Here is a 15,188-nt window from a genome sequence, read left to right on the forward strand (position 1 = left end):
GTCTGCTGAGGTGTATGCATCGTGCAGGTGTTTCAGTCCAATCCAGTCACTGTAGAATCCAATGCAATTAGGATGAAAGACGCTCCTTTAGTTTCTTGATGACACAGCCCTCATGTTCTGTAATTGCTGGTCCATTTGGATTGATAACCCTCGTATTTATGGGTTATTTCTCCAAAGTGAATGCTGCAATATAAAAGCCTGCTTATCCAGTTATCCTGTGGCTTTTGAGTTTGCTAGTTCCCTCTTTTCTTTAAAAAATTTTTTTTAATAACTTTATCTACTGTGGAAACATCTCAAATCACTGTTTCTTAATTGTTTAATACCTCAGTTTGATGTAGACAGAGAAGAGTTTGAGAAACGTAGCCAAAGCTAGCCTTCAGGGAATCTGCCCAGAGTAATAATAATGATGAGTTGACACTTGTTGATTCTGTACTCCTTGCCAGGTACTGTGCAAATGCTTTATACGTATTCTCTCATTTAATCTACATAAGAATTCCATGAGATCATTTTACTGAAGACAAAACAAGGTTTAGGGAAGTTAGGTAATTTTCCCTAAATCACACAATTAGTTTGTGGATAGAACTAAAATTCCATCTCAGATCTTCATGCTGCTAAACACAATGGAACAATTTTGCTGAAACTTTGAGAATAAATGTTGGATCTTCCCTAATGTCATGGTCTTTGTGGATATCATACAGTTAAAGATTTTCTACATTTTCTTCTCATTCTTTTTAAAGAAAAGGTCCCTGAAGTCAGTGAGAAACTTTGGTGAGTTGCCCTTTCCATTTGTTTATAAGAGGAAACGTTAACTTCTGTGATTGTTCCACACATTCTTGCCACTTCCCTAAATCAAAGAAAAAAAAGAGCCAAAAAACATGGCTGTAATGGCTGTTTTCATATCAGAAGGTCAAAAAACAAAGATCCATGAGGAAATAGTGGGAAGAGAGTATTGTCACAAAAACACCAGAAGTTGCATAAATAAATAAATAAATAAATAGTTTTGAGGGGGATGGAGAGAAGAAATTAACATTTTGTCTCTGAATTCTGATTCAAATCTAATGTTTTCAGAAGTGACAATTCATCCCACAAAAGACTGAAGGCTTTTGGATTTGGTTGTATCAATACTCCACCCACAGAGTAAAATTGAGAATTGATTACACCTTGCTTGAGGTCAAGCAAGCAGCAGAATCCACTACTTTTGCTGTGGACTTTGTCTACACCCCAGAGCAAGGTGGAGAGAGAAGCCAATTATCCAAATTTTCAAGTCAAAGAAGTACTTTGGCTTTAATTATCTGGTAGAAAGTGTTTGGAAACCTGAATTATTTGCGCATATTTTTATCTTTGCTTGATACAAACAGAGTGACTTTGTGTTTAGGCCATTTCAATTGATAGTTATTCAAGCTCATGTGAAGAGAGGTAGCTTCATGTTCCACTGGGAGAGAAGGGCTGAGATCAGAGATGTGGTTTTTAGGTCACTGCCAACACTGAAGAAGGATGCAAACAGGGCTTCTCAGCCCCAGCTTTGCAGGAGAATCACCTAGGGAGCTCTTAAAAGTGTACCAGTGGCCCTGGTCCCATATAAGGCCAACCAAGTCGGGATCTTTGGGGTTGGAGCTGAGGCCAGGACATTTTCTAAAAGCCCCCTTGTGATTTGAAAGCATCCATGGTTGAGAATCATCGGATTCATCCTGGATATTATCATTCTGATGATGATAAGTATAAAAAAGATGGAGAATACTTCAGTTCCATTGTCCAAATGATCCACAGACATTTGATTTTTAAGAATATCAAAAAGAGATAAGGCAAAATGACAGTGTAAGTTAATCTTCTTGCCCTTTCCAGTGGCACTGTGGTCTCATATACCTGTCTCAGGTAAAATATGCCTTATAGTTCTCAAAGTTAGTTATGAAAGCAAATTCTAAAACAGAAAACTCTTTCAGAAGGATGAGAAAGAAAAATCTCTATCTGATGAGTACTACCAAATAGAGAACAACATTGACCAAAAACCATACTTTTAACTGATTCAGAAATCACCTTCACAAATCTTTTGGCTTTATATTTTACTATTCGCACAGGCACAATTATTTTCCATACCCATTTGATGGTTTAAAGAAGTAGTGGTTCTCAAACTTTATTGTGCATCTAAATTACCCAGGGAACTTGGTAAAATCCAGATTGCTGGGCTCCATTCCTGCGGTTTCTGGTTTGATGGGTCTGGGGTGGGATCCAATAATTTGCATTTCTAGTAAGTTCCCAGGTGAGGCTGGTCGTGGGACCACAGCAAACTAAAGTAGAACTTGAACACTTCTCCCCAAAACTCATTATAAGTTTGTGAAGAATAATGTGAATATTTACTTTAGTATTATTTTTATTCCAAAATGGATTTGAATGATTCTCTAAAAGTACACATAATAGGTTAAATTTTTAAATTAAAAAAAAGGTAAGGAAATTAGGGTGAAAAGTAAAGTTTGAGTAGTAAGATAAAATCAAACAGCACATACATATAAAAGGTATTTTAGGGCTTCTCTGGTGGCGCAGTGGTTGAGAGTCCGCCTGCCAATGCAGGGGACACAGGTTCATGCCCCGGTTGGTCAGGGAAGATCCCACACGCCACAGAGCGGCTGGGCCCGTGAGCCATGGCCGCTGAGCCTGTGCGTCTGGAGCCTGTGCTCCACAACGGGAGAGGCCACAACAGTGAGAGGCCCACGTATTGCAAAAAAAGAAAAAGGTATTTTAAAAAGTAAGATACAGAAAATGAAATATATTTTACTATTTAACAAAATATACATTTGAGAGTATCAATTCTATATAGCAAATCTTATATCATTCCTGAGCTTTTTCTTACTTCTGAATTCCTTTGAAACTTAGATAAGATAATATTTAGCTATTCTGAAGTAAAGTAAAAAAGGAAAATTGCCCGGCCAATCCTAGGGATACTGGCTAATGATGTGAGATTCTATTTGGCTCTTCCGTATATGCATAGACTGCTTTCAAACAGAATACAATAAAATGAAACGAGGGTGACATGCCTGGTTTATTTAATAAAACTGTGTGTACAGTAGATAACTAAACTGAAGAAATGATTTAGAGGCTTGAAATGTTTAGATTCATTATCTACACAGTAACACAAAATCAAAAGCAGGAGGCAGTCTGAGCAAATGAAGCAAGTCAGGTGGAGAGTGTGGTCCCCTGACGTGGCGCCCTGTCTAACGGGAGCACGTGGCCCTGTGCTGTCAGATAGTTGATTTATTGAGAGAAGCTAGGGCGAATTTTTATACAAAATGTTATGAATTTTAAATGTTGACAACAAATTCAATTAAAATAAATAACACTATGTGAGTCAAACAGAATCGATTTGGGCCAGATTTGGCTTTGCTAATTTGAAAACTTGTCTTCAGGAATTAATTTTTTCCTGGTTAATTACCAACTCCTCTTTGCATTCTGAGTAGGTTTCTACCCAGGCAACTAATTGAAGCAGAGCCAGACAAATTACTGACTGCTATTTGCATGGCTTTCCTTTAACCCACTGGTTCTCCAAGTGAGGTCCTAAGTTGTATTAGCATCTTCTGGGAACTTGTAGAAATACAAATGAGACTTGCCCATCCCAAATGGGCTAATTTCATATGACCCGCCCCAAACTTACTTAGTCAGAAACTCCGGGAATGGAGCCAGAAATCTGTTTTAACAAGCCCCTCCATGTGATTCTCATGCCCACTAAAAGTTGGAGGGCCCCAATTTACTTGAAGAGAATTTAAGGCAGCCTCATTAAACCAGAACAGATCTACTGGGTTGGTAATAAGATGAATACCTTACCAGCATCCGGAGCCAGAGCGCTCTGGTTATGCGACGTTCCAAATGGTGCTGGGTATCATTACCCTGTTAATAGATACTCTGGTATATTTCATTGAAAAAGATATAATTCCAAAGTAGCATGGAGAGTCTCATTTGAAAAGTTTGCTGAAGAATATCTGTCAGTTTAGGGATCGTGTCAATGGTTATTTACTCTTTCTCACCAACTGCTCCGGTTGTCGTGCTTGGTGTCAGCTGAAAATATTCTCACTTCCTTTCTCACTACGTTTACCAATTTTCGGAGGGTCACTAGAATGTGAGTATAGTTATAGATCCTTGTAACTAGCCTTCTAATGGGAAAACAGCTTCAAATATACAAATAAGGGTCAAGATATATCTATAGAAGAACACTTATTCTCAACAAAAGAGAATTTAATCTTAAATCAGTATATTTAGCAATATCCAGATGTGTGGTAACAAATACCAACATTTCAACTGCACATGCTATTTTCTTCCCTATATTTGACATTTGGTAGTTAGCTGGAGCAGTATAAGAAGCACTGGTGGGCACTAAGGAGGCTTGGTTTCTTCATGTCTGTCCCTATCCCTCCATGTGCCTTGGACGGGTCGTTTGTGACTTCCCTTTTCTCAGCCTGTAAAAGGAAGGCCTTGCACTGTATGATCTCTGAGAGCCTTTCAGCTCTGAAAACATTCCGTGATATTTAAGGCTTATTGTCATGTGGGTTACTAGTCTTAGCTGAAGCTTCTTTAGTTGTTTGGCTGTCTGTGGATTGTATATTCACGTGCATTCCATTTAAATCACATGCTCTGAGCTCATTTACTTGAACTTTTATAGTAGTACTTAAGCATTTATATATTGCTTTTTATCTTCAAAGCACTTAACATACTTAAGAATCCTTCCAGCAACACTTTGAGGTAGCTAAGTATTATTAAAATAGAAAGAGGAAGAGGATGAGGGAGAAAGAGAGAAAGAAGGAGAAAGAGAGAGAATTGTAAGTCATTTAATGATTTGTCTCTGGCTAAAGGAAGAGAATATACCAGGGCAGCACAATTAGAAATTTTAAAAAATATTTTTTAAAAAGGGGGGTGGGGAGGAAGAGAGAATATACCAGGGCCAGAATGAAAACTGCTTCCCTGTTTCACATTAGACTTGGTATCAAACTTTTCTTCCACCACACGTTCTTAGGGTTTAGAATCCTCCCCGCGCTGCTCTAGGATCTCCTCGAATCTTTGTAGGCTGAAGGCATTTTGATGTCGTCTGCCTCATTGGAGGGCAGAGACCACATCTTGCACAAGTCCTCAGTTCATAACTGAAGTTTGCTGTTGGGTCCTTTCCTATTTTAAGCTGATGTAACCAAAAGCAGAAGGAAAGAAAGTGAAGGCTTCTATTGCAAGGAAGCAACGAATCCATGGAGTAGATGCTTGGGCTGCTAGCTTGCAGGTTTGCAGTCTTAAATTCTCCTTGTAGCTTACCAGAGAGCAACGCCTTTTAAAATAATGCCAAACACATGTTGAACTTTAGTAACCTGTACTCTTTAACGAAAATGTAACTCTGAGCAGGGTGTATAATCAAGGACCTAATAATGAAAATATTGCTTAAAAATTTAAAGTTTGGTTTGAGGTTTCATGATGCTGACACAGGAAGAACAGTGTGAATGGAGAGAGAGAGGATGTGCAGAGGGATGGCAGGGAGAAAAGGGCAAAGGGGAGGGAAAGGAGGATGAGTTCTCTGGAGGAGACTCTGCACAAGAACTTCAGCTATCACCGCAGTGTCCTCCAGACATGTTCAAAGACAGGAAGACCAGTGCTAAGAAATGAATGTCAGAAGTACCCGCATGAATGCCTCTCTTGTATGAAGTTAGATCGCCTTTAGCATAATGTTATGTATTTTACTTCAGAAATTAGATCAGACTTTTTTTTTGCTATCCACTTTAATCCAAGAACTCATTTCTTTGTAAATTTCTAATCCACCATATAACAATTTTAGAGGTGTTTTATGGTTATAGAAATTTGTGAAACGGCTGCTTAAGCTATATTTATACATAAGCTTATATGCTCCAATTAAAAAAATAATAACACACAAAAAACAACCCAAAGCTAGTTCATCAATGTTTAATGTTGAGATTAAAAAATGGAGCTTCGCTGAACCGTGTTTTTAAGTTGGACAGTCTTCTCCTGGCAAATATTTTATTTTATTTTATTTTTTTTGCGGTACACGGGCCTCTCACTGTTGTGGCCTCTCCCGTTGCAGAGCACAGGCTTCAGACGCGCAGGCTCAGCAGCCATGGCTCACGGGCCCAGCCGCTCCGCGGCATGTGGGATCCTCCCGGACGGGGGCACGAACCCGCGTCCCCTGCATCGGCAGGCGGACTCTCAACCACTGCGCCACCAGGGAAGCCCCTGGCAAATATTTTAGATGGCCTGCCCTGGTACTTGGTATAACTGCCTTGTTCACACTGTTGTAAAAACATGCATTTGCCTCAGAAAGTAGTTTCCTGTTTTCCTATTTATTGGCTCACTGAATTTTATTTTCCAAAGTACTGAAATTTACTGTCATTTGAAAAGACGTCATAGAGGATGGGGCTGGGCGTGGCCTCCTGTTTGTTTCTGGCGGAGCTGCTCCTGGTGCTGGCACTTCCCTGAGGTCCCAGCAGGTATTATTCCTGGAGCTCATCTTCCCAGGCTCTGAAATGTGAGGTTTTCTGTTGATAGAAAGTCGGCAGGGCTTTGAGGCGACTCCCTTTCTCATGCTGGTCTACTCATGGCAGACCTGTTCATAGAGACTTAGTAATTTGTACTGTGAAATGGAGATAGATAGTTCGTTTTTGGAATTGGTCTGGGATTCCAAAAAAGGATTCCTGGGTCTCAAGACATCCTAGGTCAGTAACCGGAAGATTTCTGGTGGTGAAAACAATCACCACATAATGAAGGCAGCTGGGCAATCTTGGGTGCTATTTTGTCCAGGCAGTTGTAGAGCCAGGGAAATTGTCCTGTCTTCATAAGTGACTGGAAGTCACTTGAAGTCCTCAGAAGGTCCCTCTTCCTTACACAATGCTGAAGGAATACTTGTAAATTTTTACTTTGCAATTCTTTTTTTTTTTGACAGTGCAGCTATCCAGGGGGAAGAGATTTCTCTGTGCTCTGCAAATCTGTTCCTTAACAGCTTACTACATTCTACTTTGTATTTTGATGAATTGTCTACATAACTTATTTGCTGTATTAAATTTAAGTTCTTTTTGGTAGGAATCATATTCTATTAATTTCTATATCTCTTTGTGCCTGTAATTCTGCCTTGCACTCCATAGAAATTCAATACGTAGGACTTATCTATTTGTTGTATGCATGTATGCATTCTACTTATTGCCAGGTCCCCCTTAGTTTTTCTTTTTCACCAAATAGTTTCTTCTATGAGGTACCTGGATAATGATCTGACTAGAAAATAATCTCCACCCCTAGTATTTAAAATATATTATGTCATGGATCCACAATAATTTCCAAAGAAACACAGCACAGTCCTCCTCCTATACAGCCATCAAGTGTGAAACCCTGTGGTTGGAAATAGATTTTCTAGCCAATACAGCTTCCCCCTCACCAAAAATGCAAAATGCCATTATTTCTTCAGACACTGTGGGAAATGTATTAGAATACCAAAATATAAATTGCTATATCCTGAAATTCTTCTCATATAGTTACTCTTAAGAGGGTACCAGGAAATAGTGTTCAGGCCCCATATATATAAAATGTGTTAGAACATGCTTTTTGGGATTTTGCCTAGCAGCATTGTAAGATGCAATTCAATTCAGCCCACAATATTTCCTTAGAGTGAGTTTTAAGAAGAAAAAAAGAAGAAAAATATCTAAGGCTCTACTTATTAATGCCAACTAGACTTTGAAAACTAACTCATCTAATTTGCTTTCTTAACTCTAATTCACTGACCCTTTAAATAGGTGACACTCTTCCATGGTTCGAAAACTGAAAGGAATAAAAACTATTTGGAGCTGTTTCCTATCTTTATCCTTGTCTTCCTGCCCCCCATCCCTATTTTTTTTTTTTAAGTAGTAGTTTCTTTCTTTCTTTTTTTTTATAAATGTATTTATTTAATTTATTTATTTTTGGCTGTGTTGGGTCTTCATTGCGGTGTGTGGGCCTCTCATTGTGGTGGCTTCTCTTGTTGCAGAGCATGGGCTCTAGGCACGCAGGCTTCAGTAGTTGTGGCTCACGGGCTCTAGAGCACAGGCTCAGTAGTTGTGGCGCACGGGCTTAGTTGCTCCGCGGCATGTGGGATCTTCCCAGACCAGGGCTCGAACCACTGCATTGGCAGGTGGATTCTTAACCACTGTGCCACCAGAGAAGTCCCCCTATTTTTTTTTCATTAAACAATATTGCTCAGCAATCTTCTCATATTGTGCATAAGGAGTTTTCTCATTCTCTTTTATTGCGACAGAGTATTTGTTTGTAAGGATGTACCACAATTAATATAAAGTCTTCTATTGGTATACATTTAGGTTGTTTCCATTATTTTAGTATTATAAACAATTATTCAATGAATAAATTTGTACAAATGTCATTTTGCAAATTGGCAAGTATATTAGTCAAGTAAATTTTCAAAAATAATATTACTGGAAAATTTTCTCTGTGCGTTTATTAATTTGTTAATATTGACAATTGTCATCATAGAGATTTTTGTCTAAATTTTCACTCCTATAGGTATATTTTCAAGTCATTGAATTTTTGCCAGTCTCCTAGATGAAAAATAATATCTGAGTGTAATTTTAATTTGTATCTCTCATAATGAGTGAGGTCAGTATCTATTCATATGTTTAAGAGTAATTTATAGTTCTACTTTTTGAACACACTGTTCATATAATTTGCCCATTTTGGGGGTTGCCTTTTTATTATTGATTTTTAGGAGCTCTTTATATATTAGAAAAATTATTTTTCAATTTAACTTGAAAAATTTTTTTGCCAGTTTGTTAAATGACTGGCTTGCATATGTGTGTGTCTATGTTTCAGAATTTCTTTTAAATGTTGTTGAATTTATCAGCTTCTCTTATGGTCTCTAAATTTTGAGCCATATTTTAAAAGCCTTCCACACTCCAAAGTTAAAAATATTCTTCTGGGCTTCCCTGGTGGCGCAGTGGTTGGGAGTCCGCCTGCCAATGCAGGGGACGCAGGTTCGCGCCCCGGTCCGGGAAGATCCCACATGCCGCGGAGCGGCTGGGCCCGTGAGCCATGGCTGCTGAGCCTGCGTGTCCGGAGCCTGTACTCCGCAACGGGAGAGGCCCGCGTACCGCAAAAAAAAAATATATATATTCTTCTGCGGTTTAATTTTTCATATTTAAATCTCTGATCCCTTTGGAATTTATCTTGGTGTATAGTGTCAGATATAGATCAATAAATTATCCTTTGACATAATCAGGAAAACTAAGATAAAACCTTCCTATAGTTTGGAATAAAAACTGAATCTATTTACTAAATAATGGCTCAGATTGGTTGTCTACAATGATTACTCAACCAAAAATCCCTTTTCCTGCATATAATCTGTATAACTTCCAACTTTTCCAAACTCAAGATTCCAACTTTGAATTAACAAAGAGGAGTAACCCCTCATAAGACAAGCCTAATTAATCATATTATATAATTATTCAGAATATAATGAATGCCTTTAAAGGTCTATAGCACTAAACACAATAAATTACTTAGTTTGAGCTCCACATTCAAATTCCAATAGTCTAATATGACTATTAGACTAAGATCAAGATCACCCAAAAGTGAATACAGAACATTGAATTAGATCTAGAACATCTATATCATATAGTTCAAATGGGGTATAAAGGTCCAAAAAAAGAGCATAATCATTAGATAAAAGGTTCTGATTCTAACTGGGAGGGCTTACTGAAGACATACATTTTGACAGTACTTCTGAGGGAAATGGCTATAGGAGCAAATGGCACAGGGGACAAAGTGCCCCTGTAGTAGAAAGAGCTTCTTGAAGCTCCTGGACAGATTTTTACTGGAGAGGGCAAAAAACAGGTGTGACTTGTTGACAGAATTTGCCATCACTTTTAAAGGCCTACTTAGGGAAACCAAGTGTGAAAGAGTCCATATGTTCCAAAGATAAGACTATACAACAGAGCTGTTGCTAGAATCCTGTATCTCACCCCAGATAACAGGCACTTGAAGATGACCAGGCCAACGACAACAGATGAAAAAGGGCAAACCTCACTCAGTCTGCAACTCCACACCACCCAGTTCACATCAGGGGGAATGGCTCCTGGTTGGTATGGTCACTAATGACCACAATGAGTGTGAGTTTCATGGATTAGTTAGTAGCCTGTTAGTTGCCCTCAGCATATAAGGAATGATTAATTGGACAAAGCTGTAGTCTTGGAGTAAATTGCTTTTGCAGATGTTCTAAATATCTCAGTAAAATGTTCTGTGTAGATGTTTATATTGAGCATTTCAGGAGTTCTGAAATGTGGAGAGAACACTGGACTGCATGTTAAAAGAACCGAGATTTAATTCTGGTTCTGCTATTTAGTTGCCTAGTTGTGTAAACTTGAGCAAATCACTTATCCTTTTTGGTTCTGTGTTCTAAATTATTCAGCTTTGCTCTAGGGATGAATAACTGTACAATTTCAGGGGCTTACAACAACAGAAAATAAAGTTTTCACATTCTTGACATGTGAGAAGATGGATCACATGCTTGTCTGCTTCCAGTGTCCTCTTCCTTCCAGCCTGAAGGAGCTGCCTCCTCCAGGACATGTGAGTCTGTGGCAGAGGGAAAAGAATAGGGAGCTGGCAAACCCACATGATGACTGTTAAAGCTTCTGCTTGGCCACAGCATATGCAAGCAATGTCCCTTCACATGCCAGTGGCCAAAGCACATGACCAAGCCCAATGTCAGTGGGATAGAGGTATATACTTCTGTACGAGGCATTGCATGTTACATTGCAATGGATGGAATGAATTAATCTTTTCATATGAAAGGGAAATGAATATTTGGGGACAGAGGTACAATCTATTCCAAGTTCTAATCATAATTTTATCACTGCTTCCTGAATATGCAACACAATACTCTCTCTGATCTTCAGCTATTAAATGGGGGACTTAAATGATCTCCATCATCCTTTCTGTTCTGAAGTTCTATGATTCTGGGAAATAGTCATTTCTATTTGCTGTCAGAATCTGGCTACAAGAAAGGAATGTTGCTTCTGGACTCTGATGACCTAAAGGCAGGGCTCTCCATTCTATCTCTGCTCCTTTGAGTGCCTAGGATATGATGAATGACAGGTATACCTGGTTACACTTAACTGGATTATCTCATTTCACTAGGTGATAACTGATGGAGTTTGGATTAAAACCCAGAATTGTTGGATTCTCTGAGCTCAAATATTCTTGTCTGTTTAGGTCTGAATCTCCCAAATTCATTTGTCAGTACAATACTTTTAAAAGTATAACATAGTGATGGGATGGCAACTGGAGCTCATGAGAAATAGACTTGGATTAACAGAAATCATAAAAGGGTCTCATGAAAAAATTAATTTCAATTAGAAGCTATCAGCATTTGATTTATATGCAAATATACAATTGATGTTGGGTAACATCAAAAATACATGCTGAAATTATGAGATACCTAACATAGAATGGTAATAATAATAGAAGACAGAGTTTGGCACCAGCTGCTGGGTAGGTATAGCTTGTGTAGCAATGGCAGACCTGACATCACATGATCTTGGCTGTTACATCATTTCACTTGACTGTTTGACATTCTTGCCGCACTTTTTTTAAAGGGAAATTATCACACACACAAAAAAGGGATACCTATGTGTTTGATATTTCTCTTATACATCTTCTAGAGTAATTTGAGAGGAAATATTGCTAATGCTGAGAAGGTTTTGTTTTGTTTTCTTCTGTGGAACTCCCATTAATATCTCACAGAACGCTAGCGAGGTTTACTTTGCTAAAGGATAAATGGAGGCATGTTAGAAATTTTAAGAGTTTGTTTGAGCAAACATCCATTCAAAGTGGGCAGCTCCACACGGGAAGTGGTTTGGAACACTCCACAGACAGAAGCACGTATTATTGGCCATTGTGGATGAGTATGAATAGAAGTGGGTCTCAGTGAATCCTGGCTGTATACCTCCATCTGAAGAAAAAGAGGTTATTTTGGGGGGTGATGAAATGAACCATGAGTTAACATTTGCCCTCTCTTTTTGAAGATAAATTATAAGATGACTTTAGAGTTCACAGCTAGTAGCCCTACAACATGTAGGTAGAATCAGAGTTGCAACACATTTATCCATGTTCCTTTATTAGCATTGTTTAGCTCTGAAAAAAGTATATATATATATTAAAATATATAATAATAAAATATATTAAAAATATTTTTTTCTACCAGAAGATATATGCTATAAATGTAGAGAGAATTTTGGATCGTTTTTTTTTTTAATATTTATTTATTTAGGCTGCACCCGGTCTCACATGGGATCTTAGTTGCGGCATGTGGGGTCTTTAGTTGCCGCATGCCTGTGGGATCTAGTTCCCTGACCAGGGATCGAACCTGGTCCCCCTGCATTGGGAGTTCGGAATCTTAGCCACTGGACCACTGGGGAAGTCCCCAGAATTTTAGATCAACTTTTAACTAGAATTACTTATTTCCTTTTATTCAAATCATGGGCTACATACTTGTGAACATTTCATTAAAGAGGGATTAGGATGAAAGATACATCTTCTTTGACATTATTCTAAATGTTGACAGGATTGATCCGTCGGTTGCCTGCAGGCAAGTAGATAACCTCTCAAGATGTTCTCCATTTCTCCTGTATGACTTCTGATGTGCAGAGGTAGGAAATGTTATTTACAGGAGAAATGATTGCGTAGAATGACTTTTAAAAAATAACAGCTTTGTTTGGCTATAATTTAGATACATGAAATTCACATCTTTTAGAGAATACAATTTAATGGTATTGTATTAGTATATTTACAACATTACACAGCCATCATCACTAATTTAAAACATTTTCATCACCTCCAAAAGAAACCCCTTACATGTTAGTAGTCACTCCTCACCCTCACCCATCTCCATCCCTGGCAACCACTTATCTTACTATCTCTCTGGAATGGGTATGGGCTATACCCATACCGGAATGGGCAGTAGATTAATTATATATATATAAACATGTACACATTCTGTCTCTCTCTATATAGACATACACACAAATACACAATACGTGCATACACATACGTACATTTATATGTTATGTACAAAGACTTTGTATGAGAGAAACTCCTTTAGATTGCAAAAATGGAGACACAGGTGTTCAGGCATTCATGTGCATTCAGGTGTTAGAGATAGCATCAGATCCCACAGGTTAAGGGCTCAGTCCTACAAGATTCCCCCTCCCTGCTCCCGTCCCAGCACACACACTTCAGACTCCTATGGCAAGTCCAGGTTGTCATCTGTGATTCTGACCCATTGACTATGAAACAGGAGGAAAGGGAGTAGGGCACAACCTTCAGAAGAATGACATAGTCATGGAGGATATGACAAAACCTGGTTAGAACCAATTAGGCTCAGGATGGTGGAAGATTTGACTTCCAGTAAACCTTGAACCTCATTATATGCTCATTGTAATACATTAGTGTATATGCTAAACGACACACCCACGACAGTTCCAAGGCTGACCATAAAAGGCCAAAAATTGGGTGGTGACCCAATTCTTGGGAATTGCCACCCCTTCCCCTGAAATAGTTGGGATAATCCTCCCACTCGTTAGCCTATGAAATTACCCAGCCCATAAAAACTAATCACGCAATATTTCAGGGCTGCTCCCACCTTTTGAACGGACCACATTCTGTCTATGGAATGTGTATCTCCCAGGGCCTCCCGCCTTCTGATGTGGTCCATGCTCTGTTTATGGAGTGTGTATGTCTCTCAATAAATCTACTTCTTACCTATCACTTTTCCTCTCACTGAATTCCTTCTGCTCTGAGACATAAAGAATTTGAGCTTCAGCAAGTCCTGAGACCGGGTGTGCGATTTCAATTAAAGGACAGTGATTTTGAGTCCCAGTCTATGGGTTCAAGTCCCAGTCTGAGTTCTGGCTGGGTTCGAATCCCATCTGAGGTTATGAGGTTTCAGCTGTAGATGAGAGGTTCCCACAACTCCTTCCTTGGGTTCCATTAATTTGCTAGAGTGGCTCAGAACTCAGAGCAACATTTTACTTACTAGGTCACCTGATTATTATAAAAGGATATAATTCAAGAATAGGCAGATGGAAGAGATGCACAGGGCAAAGTATGTGAGAAGGGATGCAGAGCTTCCATGCTCTCTCTGGATGTACCACCCTCCCAGAATCTCCATGTGTTCACCAACCCAAAACCTCTCTGAACCCCATGCTTTTAGGTTTTTATAGAGGCTTCATTACATAGGTGCAATTGATTAAATCATGGGCCATTGGTGATTGAACTCAGTCTCTAACCCTTTTTTCTTCTCCCCTCCCCAGAGGTCAGGGAGGTGGGACTAAAACTTCCAACCCTCTAATCACATGATTGGTTCCTCCGGCAACCAGCCCCCATCCTTAGGTGCATCTCAAAATTGCCTCATTAACATAAACTCAGCTGTGGTTGAAAGGGGTTTGTTATGAATATCAAGGTCCTCCAATCTCTCTTATCACTTAGGAAATTCCAAGAGTTTTAGGAGCTCTGTGCCAGCAAAGGGGATGAAGACCAAATATATTTATTATAAAAAACAAAATTATAGCCATGGAACCACCCCTCCTCTGGGTTTGACTCTTTATCAAATCACTTAATAGCTTTGCTCAGGTGTTTCCCCATTTTTAAAATAAGGATGATAATAGAACCCGCACCATAGGAATTATGGGAAGGTTAGATCGAAGGGCACATGTGGAGAACAGAGAGCAACACCTGACCTGCAGTAAGTGTTATTTAGATGTTAACTATTATTACTGACATTTTAATATATCTCTCCCGACTCAACTATTTGATGATTTTTTGAAAGTAACTGACTATTGGCTCTGTTAGTAGTTTATACAGCAGGGTGACTCAGCTTAAATCAATGAGCCACAATTTCTCTCTACTCCACTGTCTACATTATGAGTTGTACTGCCTTTTCTGTGGTTTTCTCTGGGCTTCCTCATGACTCCACCAACCACCAACTCTTAGTTTTACTAACCTGTAACAGAAAATCTGACAGATTTGACAAATCCTAATAGAACGGAGGTGTCTGTGTTGAGTACAATGTCAACTGTAGTTCTGAACCAGGCTATGGAAGCAGGTCCACACGACACAGAGCCTGGCTACACACATACACACACACACACACACACACACACACACACACACACACACACACA

The 15,188-nt window shown here is 39.0% G+C and overlaps 1 long non-coding RNA gene across 1 annotated transcript in view; it reads left to right on the forward strand.

Moving 5' to 3' along the window:
- LOC113610280 (uncharacterized) overlaps positions 1–15,188 on the forward strand; it is a 336,551-nt gene that overhangs the window by 83,584 nt on the left and 237,779 nt on the right. The window lies entirely within an intron of this gene.

Source organism: Aethalodelphis obliquidens, unplaced genomic scaffold, assembly GCF_003676395.1.
Source record: "Aethalodelphis obliquidens isolate GAN/ISIS:26980383/991018 unplaced genomic scaffold, ASM367639v1 scaffold3, whole genome shotgun sequence".
NCBI classification, from domain to species: Eukaryota; Metazoa; Chordata; class Mammalia; order Artiodactyla; family Delphinidae; genus Aethalodelphis; species Aethalodelphis obliquidens.